The sequence below is a fragment of the Parasteatoda tepidariorum genome, chromosome 4, assembly GCF_982258835.1.
Source record: "Parasteatoda tepidariorum strain Cologne lab strain chromosome 4, Ptep-v5.0, whole genome shotgun sequence".
NCBI classification, from domain to species: Eukaryota; Metazoa; Arthropoda; class Arachnida; order Araneae; family Theridiidae; genus Parasteatoda; species Parasteatoda tepidariorum.
In genome coordinates, this window is record NC_141758.1 from 113,023,537 (window position 1) to 113,049,179 (window position 25,643).

A 25,643-nucleotide genomic window follows, 5' to 3' on the forward strand; every position below is an offset into this window, starting at 1 on the left:
GCGAAACAAGTACCTGCTTTCGGTGGTTAATGAAAGAATTTAAAACATCTTAAAATTTTGCAGCATGTCAACTTTTTTATGTACTTTTTTTTTAGTTTTATGTAAGTGCATTAAGCATCCTAAATTTTATGCCAGTGCATTCCAAATTCTTATTGAAAACTACTTTTTATTTCATTTTATATCCGCCGTTGAACAGCCGACCCAATTTTGGATTTACGACTGCTAATGTTTAATTCCGTTGCCTTTTCATTTTGAACCAATTCAGAAGACAAGGAAATTCCTAGACTTCCAGAGGTATTGATTTGTTATGGGAACATGGAGGACTTTGAGACTCGACAGATTTAACGCGCATCAGTCACCATTTACCACACGGTGGCCGAACCCACGACCTCTTGAACATGCACCCAGTGTCCTACCAAACTGGCTATCCCGACTCTATTGAAAACCACTGCCCTAAAGTAAGATTAAGAAAAGTAAGTAAAGTAAGATTTGCGGTTACCATGATAACGCAAAGGGGAAAGTGTGGGGAGAAGAGAAATCGTATGAACTAGAGCCGCATATATTTAAATTACAAAGAATAATAATAGTATTTTACAGACTGGAATGTTTTGTAAACCGTTTGTTTTCTTTTTCGGTGTCTTTACATTATCAGATATAAAGTAATTTGATTCATAGGAAATCCTCCGAAGGAAAAATCCTAAAGAAATCTTCTAGAGACTCCGCTGAAGAAAAATGAAATTTATTTAGTATTATTAAAACGATGCCAGTCAAGATTTATCACTATCAAAATGTTCTGATGAATCGGCATTTAGTACATAAATTTAATTTATCTTTTATTCAGGTTTTTTTTAAAAATCAATAGTAACTTGATATAGTTTTAGTTAATAAGATGAGTTTTAAAAGCGTTAATATCAACAAGCGAAAGCGTTTTGTATTTTTAAGAATGCTTATTTTTCGATAATGTAACACATCACAAAATGAAATGATCCATATTAATTATATTTATTCTAATAGAACTTAGAGAATGAGACAGTTAAATAATTAAAAAACAACCTGCTATTAATTACGTATGAAACTCTTTTTTGATTAAATAAAGCTGAAAGTCGGAAAAATATATTTACTTAAACCTTCTTTACAGTGGATAATATTCCACAAACTGGTGGTTTGAGGGAGGTATAAGTCAGAAAGTGTCGAACGATGCACCGCGTTCTCGAACAAACGTATATCAAATTTGCTGCGAATCATTTGAGAATCGCCCATTTGTATTTACAAGATAAAGCAAGATATAAATCTGCACTAATAGAAAATATATTTTGCCCCTGTGTGCATTTACAGCAGATCACCGAAGTCAAGCATCACTGTCTGCGGTCAGTGTGCAGGTGGGTGAACACTTGGATCAGTCTGCGAAGGGACCGAGGGTGTGCGGTATGGGTCCTCGTTAAACTGTTCCATCGTAAAGTGCTCGCTCGACTTCGTGTGCAAGTCTTCGGGCTACCGAAGCGGGGGAGCCATCCCCTCAGCGGAGGATCAAAATTACGATGGCATGTTCTCGGATCATCCTCAGGGATGTTTTCCAGATCGTCGCCAATAGTTGTAGTGCGAAGAATTTTAGATTGATATTTTTGTGTGAGAAAAAGAGACAAAAACTAAATGTTTCGGCAAGTAGCTTATATTATATTTTGATAGCTTTACTTCATTTTTAATTAACTGTTAGTTTTTACCCAGAAAAATGTTAATTGAAGCATCTAGAAATCAGCTAAAATGTATATTTATTTTTGCATTATTCTAAATACTTTAAATTTCTGAATGAAGCATATTATGCGAAACAAGTACCAGATTTCGGGTGTTAATGGAAGACCTTAACACATCTTAAAATTTTGCAGCATGTCAACGTATTTATGTACTTTTTTTTAATTTTCTGTAATTTAATCTGTTAATAGGAACATGCTATATTCTTTGATAATATGCGTCTCAAAATCACATGATTTTCCTCTCCTGTTACCATGGTTACGGAAACTTCCCCCTATAAAACTTCCTTCCTCCTTAAAATTATAATTTACACTATACCTCACTCCACAATTCAAAATTATAGCAAAAGGTCTTATAGGCCTTACTACTTCTCACAACTTAAATTTATTTTATTTACTTATTCAAAAGTATATGCAGGTTTGAGTGCTATATGCAAAGACTCACCTCAAATAGGAGAACAGATACCACAAACGATAAAGGGACAGCACAACGATATACCCAAAGGTGGATGCCAAACTGGCTGAGCAGTTTCATCCACCAAACGCTGTTAAATGCGTTGAGGTAGCGGGTTCGAATCCCGCTGTTACCCTGGATGTATCTTCGCGCTGTCCCTCTGAGTATTGTGCTATCAGCTCTTCCAGTTGACAAAAGTTTAGAAGCCTAAATTGAGCACACAGGCCTGCAAATTTATGTAAAACCAATAAGCCCATGGGTGTGTTGGGATTTAAACTCTGTACCTCAACGCTTCTGATCATTTCGTGGTAGGTTGATACTCCTCGCAGGCTAATTTAGCATCTCTTTATTATTGCTTTATTGAACTTGCATACATTCGCAGGCTTATTTGCTCAATTTAAGCCTGTAAACCTTTGTCAAGTTGAAGGACAGATAGAACAATTTAGAGAAGGACGTCACGACGAATACATCCAGGGTTATGAAGGGATTCGAACCAGCTACCTCAACGCTTCACACTGCGTTTGACAGGCGGTACCGCTCGGCCAGGGAGGCCTCTTAGCATCTCCGCAAATTTGAAAGTAAAGAAGAAAAAAAAACAGTGGACGGAAGCGTTCTCACGTGAAGTAGTCGTTCTATAAAAGCGATTCATTTTGTGTTTCTTTTCTTTCTGTACAAAACACTGTATCTTTTGAGTGTACGGAAAAGTGTGTTGTGTTTCTAGGTTTATGATCAAACTTTGGATGGGCGTTTTCGCTTCGTCGTAGTTTATTTCTCTTGTAAGTTTGTTTTCTTTTATACTCTTGGTTATTTAGTAGTGTATATGATTGTTTAATTAAAGCTTTCGAACATCCAAATCAATACAGTTGAATACTTCTTTTAAAATGTCATTTCACTTTAGTCTTGCTACCTTACGACTTCTGAACAAATAAAAATGCAAAATTAGGGTTTAATTAAAAGAAATTTGTATTGTTTTTGTTATTAAAAAGCAAAGCAATTAAAAACTCTAGATATAAATAACCTGTTTATAACCTCCAGATTGCTTTGATGTTACTAAAATATTAAAGTAGATGACATGAGTTGATAAATTTGTGTTGACAAAAACTTTGTATAGAACTTTTGTATAATAGAAGCTTGTTTTTTAAATTACTATGTTTATAATATTAGTTCTTGTCGGAAGGAAAGGAATAATAGCAAATTTTATCTACTTGTCTTTGTTTTAAAATAAAACCTCAAAGTTTTATTTTCGTTTATTTTTATATTGGTTGTCAAGATAAACATGCATATGCAAGATGCAAACTAAGTGTAAAATTTTCCCAGAGTTTCGATTTATGTTTTAGTTTGCTTAATCTTATTCCAGATTTTTCTCAAGAAAATAAATTTCTCATCTCTCATTAAGTCTTAATCTCTCATTTGTATTTACAATTACTTATTAAAATAGCATTTATAACTCAAAATTTTAAAAAGCATTATGTTGGTGCTGCAAAATTGCGAATGAAAAAATACAGAATTACTTCCCACAATTTTTTATACATAGTGTTCGATTGTGATATATTGAGGTCATATTATTCTTTTGGTATAATTAATATGATTTAAGCCATGGATTAGCCAAATGTCTTAATATAGTATAATTTGGCTGCAGGCTTAGCTTTCTTCTGTGTGAAGTGTCAATAACAATACATAAACTAATCTTGCAGGTTTTGCAAACTGTTATTAATTCTTTCCAAATATTTTGAGTAGCCAGCTTAGACTTTGTTGATAATGAACATTCGAAGTGCAAATATTTATATACAATTTGCGTCAATTATCAAAAATTTACAAAGTATATATGTATAGATAATTTAGTTCAATGTTAATTTTAATATTGTGTAAAAGCTTATTAAAATAATTAAATATTCTGTAGAAAATCGCTTTAAGAAAGAAATTGTGAATTTTTGAATATTCGTATTGATTTAAACATTGCAGTTTAACAATTCTCCTGTGTTTTATAGCTATCTAGTGATGCATCATGTATATTCTAAAATATTAAAAATATCTAATAAATGTTATATTTGTTGCTTTATTTGAGAATTTGACATTTTCGGATTTCAAAACCTGTTTTCTTAATTGAATACTTTTGAATGAAAATTGAATACTTTTTTGGTTTAATTTTTTGTTTTAAAGATATTTTCATAATAAAATCCACTAAAATGAATACCAAATTTAAACCAACTAATAAAATAGTTGAAAATTACCTGGTATTTCCTTCAGAAATGGAAGAAACTGAAATAAAGTCGAACATTTGTTCAGTAATAAACCAACCACGTTTACCAATTTATTATATTGTTTATAATTATTCTGTAATTTGAGAATAAAAATTCAGTAATTAGTGAAAAAATGCAGCAGTTATTGAATTCTTGGGTCTACTTCATAAAGTTAATTGACTAATAGTATGCAATAATAAAATTTATACTAAGCATATTTATTTTGAAATCTGTTCACCTTATCTGAAAGTTATTTAGAACATTCATACTTAAAAGTATTTAGTAATGAATTGAAAATTGTGAATACAATATGACCTTCGTATTTATTGATTATGATTAATATGTAATTTGTCCATTTAATTGCATCGATAAGATATGATAGAAATGTTCTGACATTTCTTTGTATAAATATGTAAAATATGAGTTCTACTCTGCTTTTTTACATAAAACATTGGAGGAAACTATATATTTTAAATTTTTCTTTTAAGAAACTCGCAAATTTTTCACAGTCGGTGCTCTCTCATGTTCTCTTATTTCATAATGAGGTATTAAATACGTTGGAAATTTAATCACTTCATTAAACTTGATAGCTATTAAGAAATCTGTTTTAGTATTAGAAAACTGTTTTAGCATTATGAAGTCATATACAGATATTAAAGAAAAATATCTGTTTAATACATCTTTCACAATAAACAGCTCTGCATTTTTCAAAATAAAAAATTCATTGCGATCCTAAAAAAATTGACAGTTTCTAGAAAATTCAGCGACATTGTGATAAATTTTAAGTTCGATTAAATTTCTGTTTTTCGGACAGGAAAATATGTTAATTCAAATAAAATAGCATCGCAATCAACATCAACCATGTACCTCTTAGACGAGGGAAGGGCAAACTGTGGCCAGCTAGAATGTTTTATTCGGTCCGCGGCTACAATTTTAACTTGCCAATTCATTTTCTTGTCTCCTTTGTTTAAAGTTATTTTTGTTATTTCTATTTTAACAAAGTACTGATGACCTTTTATTTTCTCTATTTTTGTTCCACAAAACATAAATTGATTAAATTAGTTAGCTCAAAAAGCTTCAATTGTTAAAACTTCGAAAGCAGAAGTTTTTTTATAGAGTAGCCGTAGATTGGCGCCATCTGAAGCAGTTGTTTCTATATATGCCAAATTATGAGTTTTACAAGTCATTTCCAAAAGCTAGTTTTCCAAATTTAATATTTCATGCCCAGAAAGTGAGTGCTATGTTTGCTTCATTTTATATATGTGAACAAGTGTTTTCAACTATGAACCTTAGTAAAAATCATTTCAGAAGTAGACTAACAGACAAACATTTGGCCTTGTGCCTCAAAATAAATACATCTCACTTGGGACCTCAATATTAGGATCTTTTAAAAATGAAATCGCAATTTAATTCATTTCATTAAATATTTAAATTAAAGCTTGTATGAATTTTTTTTTTTTAATTTTAGATGTTTTTACTTGGCCCACCAAACTTTTCTCTCTAAATTTTTTGCCCTCGACCAAAACTTCCTAGATCAACAAAACAGGGTTGCACGCGGCTGTAAGATAAGGTCTGACGCATTAATAGGTAGGATTACCATATTTAAGGTTTTCGAAGCGTTTATTCTTGACCGCGCCAAGCGGTGCCTAAAGCGCGAGTCTTTCCTGGAGTGTAACCGGCCCACGAAGCGGGTCTGCGGCTTTTCGGGGCCACTGCGTAAAACTGGACTGGAGGTCCGAAAGGCATAAGTCCCTCTGGCACGGAAACCGCACAGCAGACGACCAGAAGACGCGTGTGCGGTCCAGCGCACCTAGTGCCCAATCCTACAACCATACAGATCCACTAAGCCCGTCTGTCTAGGCTTGCTGTAAGGGGAAAAGGTTAATGCATGGAAAACAATTAAAGCGAGATTTTAGAGATTTTGATTTTTGTTCAGTTTTTTAATTTCCTTTTCATTACTGAGATCGGGTTTTTATACTATAACCTTTTATATGGCCTTTTTTTTCTCATGTTGCTAAAATCATTCTGGGATTGAGATTAATTTAAAAAAAATTAATTTAGCATTTTACATAAAATTAATTGTTAGAACCACTTTTTTAAACTGGAATTTGAAAAGAATGTCTTATTGTAAAGAATTGGTATTAAACATGAACCGATAAGTAAAAGTTTATAAATTATTTGAAAACTAGAAATAAGCTGGAGGAATAATGACAAAATGAAGAACTAGTTAGTGAAAATAGTCCCCCCTTCCTCTTTGACAAACGTAAACTTTACTATTATCCCCATTTATGTAAATAAAGCACTTCAATTGGTATTTTTAGAAGGCACCTGAAGGTAGCCATACGAATAAATAGGTAAGATAATAGTTTACCATTTAGAAATGAACGAAGTTGCCGCACGGCCCTGTGTCAAATGTTAAATTGGTTTTACTATTCTAAAAATATTATAAATATACGGCAGCTCCATACAGTGCGTTGGCTGTTATCAGTTTAGTTAACTTCAGTTTGACAGGGTGTTTATAAAGTCGCGGACCCATTTTGATGTTTAATGACTCATAAAATAATAAAGATCGATTAAAATTAATAACATAAATGGTTTGATAGACTCAAAAAGTTTCATGACCCTTGTCAATGAACTTCCACGTTAGCCCCCTTCGTCGCACGGAGAATATCAAGTCGATAGTCAATTTCAGGCCAGGTAGCTGCAAGCATGTCTGCATCCACGGAGGCTATTGCGGTTGTAATTCTGGCTTTTAGGTCATCAATGTTTGACACGATCCTCCTGTAAACATTGTCCTATATAAATCCCTAAAGAAAAAAGTCCAGCGGGGTTACATCGGGTGATTTGGGTGGCCAAGGAATTGGGTCTCCTCAAATCTATCTTCCTGGAAAAAGGTCATTCAAGGAACTACGAACGATGATACCCGAATGAGGTGGTGCACCATCTTGTTGCAAAAAAACACGTGGCTAAAGCTCTTCTAGTTGTGGAAATATGAAGTTTTCCAGCATGTCTAAGTATACGACTGATGAGACAGTCTTTTCTGTAAGAAAGGCCCAATGACTCGGTCGTGCATTAGTCCACACCACACATTAACCTTTGGGGAATCCCTTTGTGTCTCATGGTATTCATGGGGGTTTTCAGATCCCCATATGCGCACATTATGGCGATTAACAATGCCAGAAACATGAAAGGATGCTTCGTCGGAGAACATTATGCGCTTCAGAAAATCAGCATCTTCTATCCTTCCTACTTTATCTGTTGCAAACGCCATCCTCCTAGGCCTATCGTCAATTTCCAAACCTTGAGCAATCTGAACTTTGTATGCATGTAGTCTTAATTTTTTCTTAACCTTGTGCACCGTCGAAATTGACATATCCAATTCTCTTGCCGCTGATCTCACAGATCTTCTAGGATTGTCTAAAAATGTCTGTCTGACACGCTAAACGTCAAAATCACTTGTGCAGGGGCGTCCGGAACTTTTCTTATCTGCGATACTTCCAGTTTCTAGAAAATTATTTTTCCATCGCAAGATGCTGCTTTTAGATGGAGGATCTTTCTGGTAAATTCTTCTGCAATTTCTCTGTGCTTGCACGATCTATTTCGTTTCTATGAACCACCATAAAATCTGTGCTTTCTCTTGTGGTGCATGCATTCTCCTTAATATCTGCTCGAATTAAACATCACAGAAAAGTACTACATAGAACACATCAAAAGTAAACATAACATTGCAATAGTTGCCAAAAACAAAAGAGAAAAATGCAATTAATAAGTAGACGATATTTAGAAAGGTACAGATATTTAGACTGGAAAATGAAATTTTCTGAAATTAACCACGCGCGCGGACGATATTTACGAAAGCAAAAATATTCAAACCTGAAAATGAGTTATTCCATCAATAAATGCGATAAGTTTGTTTATATCTTCATTATTTTATGAGTTATTAAACATCAAAATGGGTTCGGGAATTTGTAAACACCCTGTATTATACTCTAGAGAATAAGGATATTTAATTTTTTTAATTTTTGTTAGTAGCACTTGTTAAACATTTCAAGAATAAAGATAAATTCAATAACGAAAAACTACAAATGTTTCGGTGAATTTTTCTTCGTAAATCGCTCGTTCTATTTTAAATTAAATTTTTTGACATAATATGCAAAAATTATGCGTTCCCAAACTAAGTTATTTCAAATTTCGTAGGCAAATAAGTATCTTTCCTCCACTAATTTTGCTTGTAATTGCAAAAATTCGTTTTATTTCAATTAACTTCGATTTTAAACTATTTAGGATTGGTGACAAACTATTCCTTTTTGTCGACTTAAAAATTTCAGGTTGCTAATAAATTTCACTTAAGAACTTATTAACCTTTGTCAATTAGGCTCAAAGCTTCAGTTTAAATGTGATCATTCTAAGGTACTCGTAATGTGGTAAGAATATAGATTTACCATAATTATATTTGTCGACAAAATTGTGCCATAATTGGTTCTGAAGTTACGAAATTCTATACAATTTATCTAAATGCATAGTGAGCCTTACGATTTTGCCATCCTTTGGCCATTACGGCCTTAGAACAGTGTTTTCCAAACTTATGAATTTTGTGTACCCTTTCTAATTTTTTCGCAACGCTCTGTACCGCCGATAAAAAACTGAATGTATTTTTTTAAAAATATGTTTCTTTTTCTTTGGTACAAAGTTTTGTTAAGTTTATTTCAGAGTTTCTGTTATTTGCATCAGTGAGAAGGGTGATATTGTTTTCGCTGTGATAAAAAAATCGCACGAAAGTTAAAAATTGCAACTGGCTGTTGACACCATTCATTATTAACTGTTAACTCATCAAAAAATAGCTAATACAAAGATACGTAATTGTAAATTTTCATGGTTAGATTTGTTTTTAAATAAAAAATTTTGAAATTTTCGTTTGTTGTAAGATATTTCGCATGAGAACACGTACCCCCGCTAAACTGCTCCCGCACCCCTGGGGGTACGCGTACCACACTTTGGGAAACACTGCCTTAGAATAATGGTCACTGTTGGGGCTGTAGATTTGAGCTTTCCTTTATATCTTTATCGCATGAATCCTGAACTTGCGTTCAATGTCTGCAAAACAATTGTCTGAACTTGCGTTACAGACATTTGTTTTGCATTTTAAGAATAAATTAAGGAAAAATATTTAGTCTCAGTGAATGTTTAAATTTTATTTTTTTGCTTACGTAATTTTAAATGAAATTTTGCAAGATATAATATTGGGTTAATGCACAAGTTCTCGCATTTTTTTTCTAAATTTTATAACTTTTTTTGGACATAAAAAAAAACAATTTAATCAATGTTTTCCTCGTTGCTGTTTACAACTTCCTCACAACGTTTCGCGACTTTTTGATGCCTCTTCAGTAGAAATCACACAAAAGCGTCTCGAAAAAGTCGTCCAACCAAGCCCGTAATTCGACGTCATTGTTGAACAAAACTCTATGTAAAGTACTTGAGCAGCTCTGTGCTTGCTCTCTCTCTAGCTGCTTTGGCTCCTTAATTAAACGCAGAAAGAAATTGCTGTCGGAAATGCTCGTTTTTGTCGACTTGACGTTCCAATTAAATGCTCTAAAAAGTAACAAAATTAAAGTCAGCAAAAAAGTGAAATACACTATTTCATAGAGCGAAAAATTCTCTTTCGAATAACAAACAATTATGCCAAAACATTTCATTCTCAACGCAAATTTTTTAAATTAAACAAAAAAAAAACGCGGGAATTTAAGCATCAACCCAATATAGAAAAATCATGCGTTGCCTAACTATAAGTTATTTATGAAAACAACCACATTTTCTAGAAGTGGCTCAAAATTAATTTTAACATTAAAATACATTAAATTCTTATAAATATTAGAGTTTAATACGAATTGTTTATTCACCTCTCCAAATTGATTTTTTAAAAAACTGTTTTATTAAATTCGATAGTAAAGCAAAGTTAGCATATTTTTTGTACGAATTTGTTTTAGACAGTACAAAGTAATTTTCATATGGTAAAGCATTAAGCCAACTTTCTTTAATTCAAAAGTAAATAACATAAGCTTTTTTTAAAATTTAAGCTAGAGATTATATTAGAAGGCTTAAGCACTTTTTGACAGCATAGTTGTTCTAAAGATTATTACTATACTATGAAATCCGAATTAGCTTAGAGAACAGATTTTGTTTCAGCTTCATAAGCTTAATTTTTATGCAAGACAAGATTTCTCTTAAAGAGAAGTTTTTGTTTAAAACTAATCTGCAATGTGTTAGGGTCATATAATTTAAGAATATAAATTTTAATCAAAATAATGCTATTACTTTCTACTACTATAATTTTCGTAATTTGAATAGACTTCTAGGGTTACGTTGTTTCTCCCACAACAGTTTTCGAAAGTAACAAAAAAAAAAAATGATACACTATGAACGTTCTGAGATAAGATTTCAACAGTTTGAAAGATTTTCCAAAAATTTAAAGAAATTAAAGTTTATTGAAAACATGGGTAAACAGCCTTGAAATAAGGTTCCGAAATGGTTGGGCGAGCTCGATTGGGTAGCGGTAGACGGCCGTTCTGCTCCCGCTTCGAACTCGTCCATCCTTTTTGGGACTTGAATTTTCAAGCTGGTGTAGAACGGTGGAGTAAGGGCCAGAGTTACTTCTAATGACAGGGTGGACCTGGACTGCTATTCTAGACCGCATGTTCGTGACCCCAAGTCTCTGAAGAACCCTAGCGCTTACAAATGATTAATATATGCTTTCGTGATGCTTAGAATTCTAAAGATAGCAGCATCGTTGCATTAGTGAAACATTAAGAGCTGGTTGGTCAATAGTAAGGGCCTGGACTGTGACATTAGGTTGCAAGTACGTGCCCTGAAAAACCCAAATAGCTTTAAATGTTTGCACAACTTGGACGTTCATAGTGCTTAGTGCCGTTCATTTCGATGACTACAATAATTTTAACGATATTAAATTTCAAAGAGTGCTGTAACTTGTTTAAAGTTAAGAAATAATTCAAAATTTGTTAATTCAAATTAGTATTTAGGACTTCATGATTCGGTTTTAAAATTTCAAAGTATCTAAGAATAAAATTTTTATGCAACAGATTTGAATGACAAAAAAGGAGTCGGGGCCATTTCTATATAATTCGTCTGAAGTACAGCGAGAAAACGAATATTTTTCTGAACTCAACGTTTTGTAGAAAAGTATTTTATCTCACAGGATTCTCAGGAGGCTGTGGCAAGAAAAGAAAATAATCAAATAACTCAGTATTTAAATTACATTTTGTAACTTAAGTGCTTTAAAGTCGGTTCGTTTAGTTATAGCAACATCTTAAGTATTAGATCCCTTTTTAAATAACCCATTTAATCTATTTCAATTCTAGCAATTAACATCCCAAGTTAATTGGTTTTATTTTCTCATTTTAATTTTTAATGTTGCTCTAACCCCCTTCTCGAACTGCAAGCCTAGAGATGGGCTTCAGTAAGTGTGTAGGATTGGGTTCTAGGTGTAAGGGACGGCAAGAATTGCTTCTGGGTGGCAGGTTTTGCTACCCGATTGGCCTAGACTTGTCAACTCTCCAGAATACTAGTGATTTTTTACCTTAACGACGCTCAAAGCCTTAAAACTGCTTCGTGGGTCAGCACGCCACTTACGGCCATATCCCAGTTTAACTAAAGCATGTTTATACGATGACATCTCTGAGAATCATTCTTTAATTAGTTTTATATGAGAAACATTTATTTGCATATTTTAATTTTAAAATTATTTACTTTTAATTTTATAATGGTTGAACATAATTGATTGCTTAATGTAAATAAGAATATGTAATGTAGAATAATTAAAGGAACATAACTAAAAAATCTAGATTTGTTGAACCTGTAGCTGGCAAATTTTTAAATTTACGGCAAGTTAATCATAGTTTCTATTAATCGGAAAATACCATGAAACAAATATTTCATACTGGTACTTGTTCAATAGTGTTATTCTCAAACTTTTACTATTTTACGTATTGTGAATCTAGCAATCAGTTTAGTGTATTAATGATGGTTTCTATTAATCAGAAAATTCCACGAAACAAATATTTCATACTGGTACTTGTTCAATAGTGTTATTCTCAAACTTTTACTATTTTACGTATTGTGAATCTAGCAATCAGTTTAGTGTATTAATGATATTTTCTATTAAGCAAATTAATGATAATTTCTATTAAGCAGAAAATACCACGAAACAAATATTTCATACTGGTACTTGTTCAGTAGTGTTATTGTCAACCTTTTTCTATTTTACGTATTGTGAATCTAGCAATCAGTTTAGTGTATTAATGATGGTTTCTATTAAGCAGAAAATACCACGAAAAAAATATTCATACTGGTACTTGTTCAATAGTGTTATTGTCAAACTTTTTCTATTTTACGTATTGTGAATCTAGCAATCAGCTTAGTACATTAGTGATATTTTCTATTAAGCAAATTAATGATAATTTCTATTAAGCAGAAAATACCACGAAACAAATACTTCATACTGGTACTTGTTCAGTAGTGTTATTGTCAACCTTTTTCTATTTTACGTATTGTGAATCTAGCAATCAGTTTAGTGTATTAATGATAGTTTCTATTAAGCAGAAAATTCCACGAAACAAATATTTCATACTGGTACTTGTTCAATAGTGTTATTCTCAAACTTTTACTACTTTACGTATTGTGAATCTAGCAATCAGTTTAGTGTATTAATGATAGTTTCTATTAAGCAGAAAATACCACGAAACAAATATTTCATACTGGTACTTGTTCAGTAGTGTTATTCTCAAACTTTTACTATTTTACGTATTGTGAATCTAGCAATCAGTTTAGTGTATTAATGATAGTTTCTATTAAGCAGAAAATACCACGAAACAAATATTTCATACTGGTACTTGTTCAATAGTGTTATTCTCAAACTTTTACTATTTTACGTATTGTGAATCTAGCAATCAGTTTAGTGTATTAATGATAGTTTCTATTAAGCAGAAAATAACACGAAACAAATATTTCATACTGGTACTTGTTCAGTAGTGTTATTGTCAACCTTTTTCTATTTTACGCATTGTGAATCTAGCAATCAGTTACCTACATTAATACGCTTGAATTCATGACAATTGAATCCTGCATTTAAAAACTCAGACTAGTTAGAGCATTGATAGCTCTAGGGCTCAGTGGCCAATGACAATGTAATTCTAAATAGTTTCTTGACCTATGCAAGGAGAATTTATCGCCCTATAATCACGAAAGCGATTTAATCTTCAGTGTATCTATTCAATCTATTTCTACATAAGCTAGAGTTCTTAACTAAATCAGTGCTTGTTGACAATACAGAATTTCTAGGGTTTCAGGACTATCAAATTTTTGACAATTTTTTTCACCAAATTAAAATTTTGTTTAATCGAAATTTAGAACACATTGCGAACACCTGGAGTGCTCAAATTTCAACTGTGCCTAATAAAAAGCTGACTTTTCCTGTACTAGAGCTGGTAAATGGTAGAAAATTTTTTAAAATTTTCAACTGTTCCAATCAAATAGTTCCTTCAAATTATTTCTATTTGTACTGATTAACCTTAACAAAGTACACATCAATCAGCACCCGCTCTTTCATTTTATGCAATTACATCAGGTGAATATTATCGTAAATTAAAGTAATGCAGCTTAAGCTATTTTTACAAATTGTTTACTTTTCTGCAAGAAATGTTGGTTAATATCTGTGTTCTATGGTACAAAGAACAAATATGTAGAAATTTTCAAATAAAAATCAAATTAGAATCTTATAATTGTCTGCATTAATTTTTTTAAATATCTTACATCTGCAATAGAAAACCTCAATGGATTAGCTTTAACACCACTTTATACACTATTTGAGAATTGTCGTTAACAACTTTTATTTTGCATAGTTTGGATACCGCTAGTAGTTTGCTTACATTAAAGTAGGACAAAGCTTAAATTTCTTCCATGCTGCTGAAATTCTAAGTAAAAAAATTCACTGTTTCAAAATGTGTGTTTTCAGTTACATAATAAGGATAATTATAATTTTCGAACAGCTGTAAATTTTATTCATTATATAACTTCCTGTTAAGCTTAATTCGAATTCATATCTGTATGCAGGCCTCATTTCTAAAATTGTAAATTTTTAAATTGTGTGTTTGCCTCCTATGCTATTATTTTAAGTTGATAAGTTTATTGAGTAATGTGCATCTTATCATACTGTCGTAAGTTTTAGTATTTACTTAACAGCTAAGTTGGTGTCAACTATTTTACATCAAAAGTAGAATATCGGAACATTCAAAGTGCTTCTTTTAGTAACTTTTAGTGTTGAGATACACTTTAAGGGTTGAGATTTTATGAGGCGTTAAATGGGTTATAACTATTCAGATTAGCTACTCTAAACAATCTACGGCAACTCTCTGTGATGCGTTAAAGTGTTTTAGATGTCTGATAGATGTCCTCTTTCTCGCCAAGATTTCCCAGCTGTTCACTTCTAGTGTTTTGAAATTTCCATTAATGCAGCCAACCCACGTGAGTCTGGTTCATGTTTCAATCTGTTTAAAATGAGACTCTGGATATTCTCAAACTATATTTAATTTTTTTTTGCAGCCGCACTTTTGTGTGCCTCCAAATTTTAGAAATGTTATAGTAAAAAATTATAATACTTTTTTATTGCGTGAGCAGATCAAATTAAAGTAAATATACTTTTCCGCGCTTTAAAGGCGTAAACATCTTTATCGGCGATAGTTCTGTCTCTGCCAATATTCAAATATTTAGGAAAGTTAATGACTATTAAAATTACAAATAAACAAAAGCAAGTTAAATATTAGCTCAAAAAAGGAAATAAATGCTAACCATTGAAATAAACTATGCAATTAATAGTTATGAACAGGATAACTAACAAAAAAGCTAACAATAATTAGAAGAAAACAAGTTAACAAGAAATCACAGAAAATAATATAGAAAAACTAACAATTAATAACTATAAAAACAAGCTAACAATCTATAAATAGCAACAAAAAAAAGTTAACCTGTAATTCATCCTTTCATAGACCTACTGTTTGAGTAGTACATATTTCATTTCACATTCAAAATTATAATCATAGACTATTTTATAAGTTTTTAAGTAAGAAATTATAAACTTTTTTTTCTTTGTGTGCCGTCAAATTTCGAAATAGTTAAAAGTGTACCGCGACGAAAAAAAGGTTGAGAATTTTACTGCTCTAAATGTTGAGGGAGAAATCAGATATACGATTGTTACTTAATGTGCACAGAATCCAACTTATCTCTTGAATATGACTAGCTTACTTTGATTTTCACAGAGCCCAGGTTTTTGAGCCACATGCGAGCACATGTCTAATGATATTTTAATATAATACGATTTCTGTTTTTCAATCATTTGATAAAAAAATTCTTGTGGTGGCTCAGGGGATGCAATTCAAATGAGGTGATCGATACGAATTGTCCGTATCCGGCATACACCAACCCCTGTGTTGACGTTAAATATTCTCAGTGGTAGACGGATCGTGGTTTAGAGCGCCTTTGCCGTCAGGCTAACAGTAGAAGGATTTCGTGATGTTCCTCTTGACTTAACTCAAATGCGAGTTAGTTCCATTAAAAAAGTCCTCAACTCACAACCTGCACAACTCACTTTTTAAGCATTAAGGATTTTTAACACTATAAACGTTCACAATTAAGACTTTCGTGTCTTGCGTTTTCGTCTGATATTTTCTAAAAACTCCTGACTTGGCGATGTCGTTGTAAAACACAGATGAACGTGTTATGAAACGGAAATATTCAATGGAGTGGTCTGAACAAGTGTGAAATCCGAATTGGGAGTGGTAAACGGCCGTTCTTCTCCCTCTTCGAGCTTCACACTTGTTCAGCCGTTTCGGAACTTTTCCGTTCTTTCGACTACGGTGCAGTAAGAACCAGGGTGTCAAAAGAACTGGGTGGTCCTGGACAGTGATGCTAGCCCACATGTCCGTGACCCTAAGTCACTGAAGAACTCTGGTGCTTACAGCTAAATATATTTGGCTTTAAAATTATCTAAATTATTATCCCGCTCAAATTAAAATCTAAAGGGCTGAGATAGGATAGAGTAAGGTCCTGGATTGTAACTAAAGGTTGCCAATCCGTGCCCTGAAAAACCACCCGGCCCATTACTAACGTTTAATCTTAGAGAAAAAGAACGTTTATAGGTTCTTGGAATTCATTAATTTCGACGTTCACACTGTTTTCCGGTCGAAAGGGATATTTATTGTTCTTAGATGAGATTAGATAACGGATAGGATGTAACATTTTGAAAATATTAATTATGATTATATTCCAATTTTGAGCTCGGCTTGAATCGGACTCTTAAGATTAGCTTTTAAGGGCTTCAGATTTTTATGTGCGGACAACACTTTCTTAATACCGAAATGTTTTTAGTTTAATGTTAGAAAATATAAATATTGAAGATTAAAATTACCAAAAACTTCTATAACCTGTTCTTGTATAGGGTTCAAAATCTTGGGCTATATCAAAATTGTCTGAAAATGTACTAGCTTTTTTTTCTAAAAAAAAAAATAGTTGTGCGGATTCTGGACGTAATATTAAATGAAATCACGCATACAGTGAGCTGTACATGCTGTACAGAGCTGAGTATTCACAACCACGATAAATTGCATACGATTTGCTGGACAAATCTGCCGAATGGACAAATTCTCAATATCCGGAGTCTTTAAACAAATTGGGCCCCGCACTCGACTGATCGTGAAGACGTGTTCACTTTGAACAACCTGCAAAAGGATCGAGGGTGCACCGTATCAGTCCTCTTTAAGCTGTTCTACCGCAAAGTTCTCGACTTCACGTACAGGTAGTTGGTCTACCAAAAGCAGGGGAGCCATCCCCACTGCAGAGGATCAAAATTGCGATAGCATGTCTTTTGATTATCATCAGGGATTTTCCCCAGTTCGTCGCCATTGTGCAGCTCTATTGCTACGTAAATAAAGTACCTACCTTTAAAGAAATTGGAACCCGAACAAGAGGCAGGCCTAGAGAATAAAGTGTTGACTACATTAATGAGGATTTCAAACCACTTAGAAGAAGGAAGAGTAGAACTAAAATGAAATTCGTAAATACTCGATTCACAAAAAGCTGTCAAAGAATTTTACAATAGATTCACGTTGAAGCAAAACAAACTTTGATTAATTTTTCCGGAACAGTTCATTTCTGATTTGTTTTGGGAGACATTTTAGTTTGCAAGGATTACCGTAAATTACATTTGCTAGAACTCACTATTTCCCTTTTCAATTGATGAAAAGAATGCATTCAATTTTTGTTAGTAATTTTGTAAAAGTTGAATTCTTAATGTTAAACCATTATATGCCATCAAAATTTTTCAGTTCTGTTAGTGTTTTACTGAACTTAATCTCTTAATTCATTTTTGTTATTTTATAAAGCATGAAAACATAGTGTAATAATGTGTAGTTTATTTTAAAACTTGTCATATTTACATTTTTAGCATAATATTGGAAGACTTTTGCCTGTGATGAATATAAATAATCCTAAATTTCTAGATTTATACTAAATATGTATCTAATTAGATTTTATGTAAAATTTCGACTTTTTACGAAAGGAAAAATAAATTTAAAAACTCCATTTTTCACGCATTACAGTAAAATATAAATACTGTTTACATAGAAAGCATTTAGATCTGGTATAAAATTTAAACTTTTAAATCTAATTTAATATTTTATTTTCAAAACTTGTTCACATATGCTGTTTTTTTCTCATGTAATTTTCAGAATTTTCTTACTGCTTGATATGCTTCTGATGAAATTTCAGATAGCTAGAACTGTACGGGATCAATTTTTTGATACTGCCAAGAGCTTGCAGCGCTTCCTAGGGTAGAAAACGCGATCCATAATATCGGCATTAAATTTACTCGTTTATTCTACTCTATTGGTTTATATTGTTTAATTTGTCCTTTTGTTTTGTGCATAGGTACTGCTTTTGTGTCTTGTATTTTTCAGAATAGTCTTGCTATGCTGCTGAACACGTTTCGAGGAGATAAAACTGTACAGGATCAATTTTTAGATAAAGCCTCTGACGAGTCTATGAACGGAAAAATTTGAAGACATTAAATGACTGTTTTGCACACAAAGCAATGCTCAAGAGCTTTCTTGCTGGCCTAGTAAGTGAGACGATAAGCATTTCTAGTCCTTGTTCTTCTAAGAACTTTTAAATTAATGCACTTTTCATTTTTCAGAGTCTCAAAACATGGTATTGATCAACACATTGTGATCCAAATGGCTTCAAAGCACTCCAAAAGCAGTAACCCGGAAGTATAGACAGTCGGGAGCTTGCTGCGCTCCCTTGTGTAGAAAACACGATCCATATTATCGGCTTCAAATATACTCGTTTATTCTACCCTATTGGTATATATTGTTTAATTTGTCCTTTTGTTTTGTGCATAGGTACTGCTTTTGTGTCTTGTATTTTTCAGAATTGTCTTGCTATGCTGCTGAACACGTTTCGAGGAGATAAAACTGTACAGGATCAATTTTTAGATAAAGCCTCAGACGAGTCTATGAACGGAAAAATTTGAAGACATTAAATGACTGTTTTACTCACAAAGCAATGCTCAATCGCTTTCTTGCTGGCCTAGTAAGTGAGACGATAAGCATTTCTAGTCCTTGTTCTTCTAAGAACTTTTAAATTAATGCACTTTTCATTTTTCAGAGTCTCAAAACATCGTATTGATCAACACATTGTGATCCAAAGGACTTCAAAGCACTCCAAAAGCAGTAACCCGGAAGTATAGACAGTCGGGAGCTTGCTGCGCTCCCTAGTGTAGAAAACACGATCCATATTATCTGCTTTAAATATACTCGTTTATTCTACCCTATTGGTATATATTGTTTAATTTGTCCTTTTGTTTTGTGCATAGGTACTGCTTTTGTGTCTTGTATTTTTCAGAATTGTCTTGCTATGCTGCTGATGAACACGTTTCGAGGAGATAAAACTGTACAGGATCAATTTTTAGATAAAGCCTCAGACGAGTCTATGAACGGAAAAATTTGAAGACATTAAATGACTGTTTTACTCACAAAGCAATGCTCAATCGCTTTCTTGCTGGCCTAGTAAGTGAGACGATAAGCATTTCTAGTCCTTGTTCTTCTAAGAACTTTTAAATTAATGCACTTTTCATTTTTCAGAGTCTCAAAACATCGTATTGATCAACACATTGTGATCCAAAGGACTTCAAAGCACTCCAAAAGCAGTAACCCGGAAGTATAGACAGTCGGGAGCTTGCTGCGCTCCCTAGTGTAGAAAACACGATCCATATTATCTGCTTTAAATATACTCGTTTATTCTACCCTATTGGTATATATTGTTTAATTTGTCCTTTTGTTTTGTGCATAGGTACTGCTTTTGTGTCTTGTATTTTTCAGAATTGATTTGACAGTCTACTTGATATCCTGATGATGGACACTTATTGGGAAGCTAAAACTGTATAGGAATAAAGAATCAGACGAGTCGAGGAAGGGCTGCACTAATTAAAGATATGAACGACTTCTTTTCACAAAAAATCTTTTGTTTCCTTGCTGGTCTAGTAGGTGAGACTGTAACCTTTATTTTTATCTTATCCAAAGCCATTTCTATTTAAACTGGAAATTTGACTGAATCTTTGGCTTAATGTAAGATTGATATTCATTGTGCGTCAGAATCCTAAGCTTTTCTCTCGAATAGGACTAATCTATTTGGTTTTTACGTAGTCCAGGCTTCTGAGCCACACAATAACAAAAGTATAATGATGATTTTATGAAACATTTCCGTTTTTCTTTTTTATTCAATTCGATAACAGAAAAATTGTTAATCCTTTAAGGGAACGATTTCCAGCAGCAATGCGTTGTTTTATTTTTACTTTTGTGGGGTCACACTGATAACAGTAAATAGTCGAAGAACCTTCTTATATCGGTTTATTAAATAGTGCATAGCCTTAAAATTAATGTGAGCATGTTAAACTTTTTGAGCATCAAGGATTGTTAACACTGTGAACGTTCACAATTAAAACTTTCGTGTCTTGCGTTTTTGTCTGATATTTACTAAAACCTCCTGACTTTTCGCAATTACGTTGCGATGTCGTTGTAAAACACAGATGAACGTGTTATGAAACGGAAAATTTCAGAGGAAATGACTGAACAAGTGTGAAATCCGAATTGGGAGTAGTAAACGGCCGTTCTTCTCCCTCTTCGAGCTTCACACTTGTTCAGCCTTTTCGGAACTTTTCCGTTCTCTCGACTACGGTGCAGTAAGAACCAGGGTGTCAAAAGAACTGGGTGGTCCTGGACAGTGATGCTAGCTCACATGTCCGTGACCCTAAGTCACTGAAGAACTCTGGTGCTTACAGCTAAATATATTTGGCTTTAAAATTATTTAAATTATTATCCCGATCAAATTAAAATCTGAAGGGCTGAGGTAGGATAGAGTAAGGTCCTGGACTGTAACTAAAGCTTGCAAGTCCGTGCCCTGAAAAACCACCGAGCTCTTCACTAACGTTTAGTCTTAGAACAAGAACGTTTATAATGCTTGTAATTTATCAATTTAGACTTTCATAATATTTTTCTCTCTAAGGGGGAAAAGCGTTTCTCTTGTGTTAGATTAGTTAAGTGATAGTTGCATTGTGAGAATGTTAACGATGTTATTTTAAATTTGAATTAACCTTTAATCGGTTTCTTAATATTAATTTCTAAATCTGTGCGATATATCTGTACGATTAAGAATTTTTTGACACAGAAATTATTAATTTAAAATATAGTTTTGAAGATTCTGGAAGCAGTGTAAAGCAACCATTCGTGAAAGCACATGTGTACAATGAGTTTCGTAAGCTGTATAAATCTGTTATTAACAACTGCATTTAACTGTATAGAATTTGCGGTATGCATCTGCCAAGTGAACAAATCCTCCTTAATGTTCAGAATATTAAAATAAATTTTAACCTGAACAAGAAGGCCAAGTGAATAAAGTGGGTTGAGTACATTAATGAGGATTTCAAAGTATTTAAAAGAATCTAATAACTTTGCGAGGAAGAGTAGTCTCTGAAGATTCTAAAGTCCTTGGCCCACAAACATCTGTAGAGTTGATCAATCATTCGTTCTGATGTGTTTGTTGACCTAGAATTACTATAAATGGTATTTGAATAGTATAGCAAAAATTTCAATGTGTCAAATTAATAAAATTTTGCTTTTCAGTGTTAACCTATTTTAAGTCACCGAAATAGTTTAATTCCATGAGGAAGAAATTAAAATTTAGTAGAGTGGGTATGAGCCAGATTTTGTAATTTTTTAACGGATGAAAACACCGATGTCAAGATAGGAAAATTTTGCAAAAATATAGAGTTAAATTTAAAACTTGTTCGATTTAAAGAGTATTCAAAGTGTTTACCATTATTTTTATATATAGATTTATACTTCTGATCGTTTCATTTCTAAATTAAAACTCAACTGGATTTCTATCTTTGTTTGCTTTCTTTTGATTTTTGTTAAAATCAACATCTTTTGGAATTGATAAAAGAGTTAAAATATGGATAAAATTAAAGCGCAAAATAAAAATTTATAATATGTAAGCCAATGAAGCATTTTCTCATATTCTGATAACATAAAAAGTACTTCTTATTATACATATTTAATATTGTATATATATACTAATATACTACTTATTAGTATGCTACAAATATATAATATATACTAACTATACTATAACTTGTATTTAACTTATCTACTGTGATACGTTTATTACTGCAGATATTCTAATATTGTTCAATGATTTAATTTATCTCAAACAATATTAGTTTTGAATATAGGTTTTATCTGCCTTATTATTGGATTAGATTATGCTTAATTCAGCCTTTTTTTGTGCATCGGTACTGCTTCTGTCTCTGGTATTTTTCAGAATCTTCTTCTTGATATGCTGCTGGTTGACGCTTTGGGGAGCTGAAATTGCAAAAGATGAATTGTTTCGAATAAAGCATCTGACTAATCTCTGAAAAGTTGAAGGTCTTTTCAAATAAGTTGCTGCCTACTTTCAATTAACTTGCTGGCCTAGTAGGTGAGATGAACTTTTATTTTTCTATTGTTCCTCCAAGACCTTTTTACTTATAATAAATTTAATTTAGCAGAGAATGAATTTTGCGCCATTCTCCAGATTCAAGTGTTGCCGAGATTAAAAATGAAATTGAAAGGGCCATTTGTTTGTCAAATGAGATGAGACTGATCTGTTCCTCGAAGATGATTTCATTCCCAAAGATGTGGTTAGAATCTCAGAATTTTGTGATCTACGTAAAATATCCTGATTCGTGGGTTAAAATCCCCATACCGTCGAGCTAACCGTGGAAGGTTTTCATGGTTCCCTCTCCATGTAACGCAAATGCGGGTTAGTTGCAGCGTAAATCCTCCATGAAGGCTATTTCGATTCAGGAGTTCTCTCGTCTTCTGGTTTCAAGTGTGCGATCTTATGGAGCTGAACAGTCATAATCGTAAACCCAGAAATGAGTCTGCCATCCAACCCTGGTTGAGCAATAAATTAAATTCAGTTGGATATCTCTTTTTGCACTAAGCAAACTTGTTGAAAGTTTTCGAGAACAGACTTCCGTGGTTCCTACTCTAAACCCTGCAATGACAATTAACGCCTTTCGAATTTTTCAAGCTTGCATTGTAGATGTTGTTACATTTTGTTATTTATGTAAGACTTCTTTTACATAATGCATAGTTACATGCAATTCTGTGTCTTGTTCTACTCTTAGCCATAAATAAATAGCTTATTCCTGATATTTGGGTTTTGTCTTTTTCGTTGGTTGTCAATTTCTAGGATGAATTAAAAGTTGTATTAAAGTTACCCAGTAAGGGTATATAGTTAAACTTCGATAATATGATTGTTTTCAGATTAACCAGATTTCGGAGGTCTTCCATGTTAAGACTCAAACACTAGCTTTTCATATTTTGTGAACGGCGCGAAAAGTGTTTCTGTGGTATCTGTTTCAATGCAATTGCACAAAATAAACTATATCACATTGAGTAACTTTTTGTTCCAGTGTCCGGATTTTCACAAACTGAGTAACAATCTTAATTTTTCAAAAGAATGACTTCATTAGCTAGCAATAATTAATAACTAAGTATTTGTGACAAATTCTGTAGCTGAATAGTTAGCTCCAATTCTCGTTTCTGAGGCTCCCCGTTTGAACCGCCACGTTTGGCACTTAGTAAAAATCTGATCATTAGAAAAAGATATTCTGGGCTTTATTTTGAGTACTGCTTACACTTTTTATACTTAGTTAAATTAAAAGTGCCATTTAAGGCAAAATTGTAATTTTCATTGGCATGAAATACAGAGACCTAGTTTCAAATGTAAGCAATATAGCTAGTCTGAAATTAGTCTAATTTTGATTGGTAATAAGGTTTATTTGCAGCATACAAGAAAATGGCAAATTTTATGGTCGCAAGGTAAAGAATACCAGTTGAAAATTAATTACAATTCACTAAATTGTTAGAAATGCGATCGAGGATAAGTTCTATTTAGCGACGCTATTTTTTTTAGTGGAAAGGAATTAGAATTTCTTTTGCATAAAGCTTTAGTGAAATGATATTCGTTGAAGTGGCTAAATTAAATTGCAATAAGTGAAAGTTTAAGCACTTGGGCTGCGGCGATAATGTAGGACACATACAATTAGATTCTTGAAAATGTTTATTCGTTTTTTGGTGATGCTTAACTTGAGATTTTTTTTTCACCATTTTAATTTTTTTTCATTAAAAATGTATAACGCATTAACTTTGCTGTTTTAGAATTTTTCTTTTCAAGCACGGATAAATAAATTGCAGAAATAAGGAGAAAAAATAACAATAACCATACTTTGTTAATACTATTTTATTGCGGAAAAAGGAATTAAATTTTATAAGTTTAGAAATAGAAAACTACTAGGAGGCTTCGCCCCCTCGAGCTCGCCAACCCCCGGAACTGCTTTCGCAGTTCATTTCGGATTGCTTCGCAATCCGATACTCGCTTTGCTCGCTCATTGGATACGTTCTTAGCGTCTAGATTTTGTATACTTTTTTTGAACACTGAAGTTCCGAAAACTTTTCACTGTAGAAAATTCTATACCTGTGCATTTCAATATTAATTAGAAATTGCAAAAATTTCGCATATTTTTCTTAATCACACTATTCTAAATTTCAGCTGTTGAGAAAAAAAAACTAAGTTTTGTTTTAAAGTCTTTCCCACCGGAGGACTAAAACCATGTGTTGTAAAGTAATATGAAATAGTACTGAACGCCGGATGAAAAGCATCGGCTTCGATGAAGATAATTTTGTGAGAATTTTTTTGTTAATTCGGTGAGAATTCTCCCGATTAGACATATGATGCTCACTACGTGTTCTTGCACGCCGAAGCCTATCAATTAAAATGTATTAGCGTTTTATGTAATATAGATTAGCCATATGATGCTCACTACGTGCTCTTGCGCGTCGAAACCTATCAATTAAAATAGAAAACTGTTGCCAACGCGAGAAAAGAAATATCATCGGTTTTATTGATACATACATACGTACGTATTAGCGTTTTATATAATATAGATAGATTTACTCATAATACTGAAGTACTAGAAAAGAATAATAATGAGAATAGATATGGGAATTTAAATATTTAATACATAGAAAAAAAAACGATGAAATGAACTTTAACTAGTAAATATTACTTAATATAAATATAACTAAACATAATCTAGTAAATATTTACTTAAAAAGAAAATCATTCAACTCCAATTATTTTTTATCTGAAGGTTTTTTAGCATTGGCACATTGTAACGATAATGAAAAGATATTTTTAAATACATTATATTTAAGAAAACATTGATTTTTATGATGTAATATCGAATAATAAAATCATCCCCTCTATATCTTGATGTATACTATTTCTATCCAATCTGTGACTGATTTCAATTAAGTTTTAGGCTGTAATAGAGCATTATTTTAACTTAAACATGATGCGTAGCGTTTTTAAAGTGCTTATCCATTTAATTTTTTTTCATTTTTGATAGTTAGGTTGCTACTTCCAGTAGTGCTTTCACATGGTGAGTTTATCATTTCTTGTTAATGGTTTTCTTTTGCTGTGATTATACTTTTAGTAATCTAATGAGGTTACAACCTATTTTGATTTATTTTT

The 25,643-nt window shown here is 32.5% G+C and overlaps 1 long non-coding RNA gene across 2 annotated transcripts; it reads left to right on the forward strand.

Moving 5' to 3' along the window:
- Nucleotides 1-2,865: 2,865 nt before the first annotated feature.
- Nucleotides 2,866-23,274, forward strand: LOC107442030 (uncharacterized). Of its 2 annotated transcripts, XR_015433292.1 has the most exons (6): nucleotides 2,866-2,978; nucleotides 18,461-18,621; nucleotides 18,697-19,094; nucleotides 19,170-19,570; nucleotides 19,646-22,538; nucleotides 22,609-23,274. It is a non-coding gene; the product is annotated as an uncharacterized LOC107442030 (long non-coding RNA). The 2 variants fall into 2 exon arrangements; XR_015433291.1 differs by lacking the exon at nucleotides 2,866-2,978 and having other exon boundaries at nucleotides 13,965-18,621.
- The last annotated feature ends 2,369 nt before the right edge of the window (nucleotides 23,275-25,643 follow it).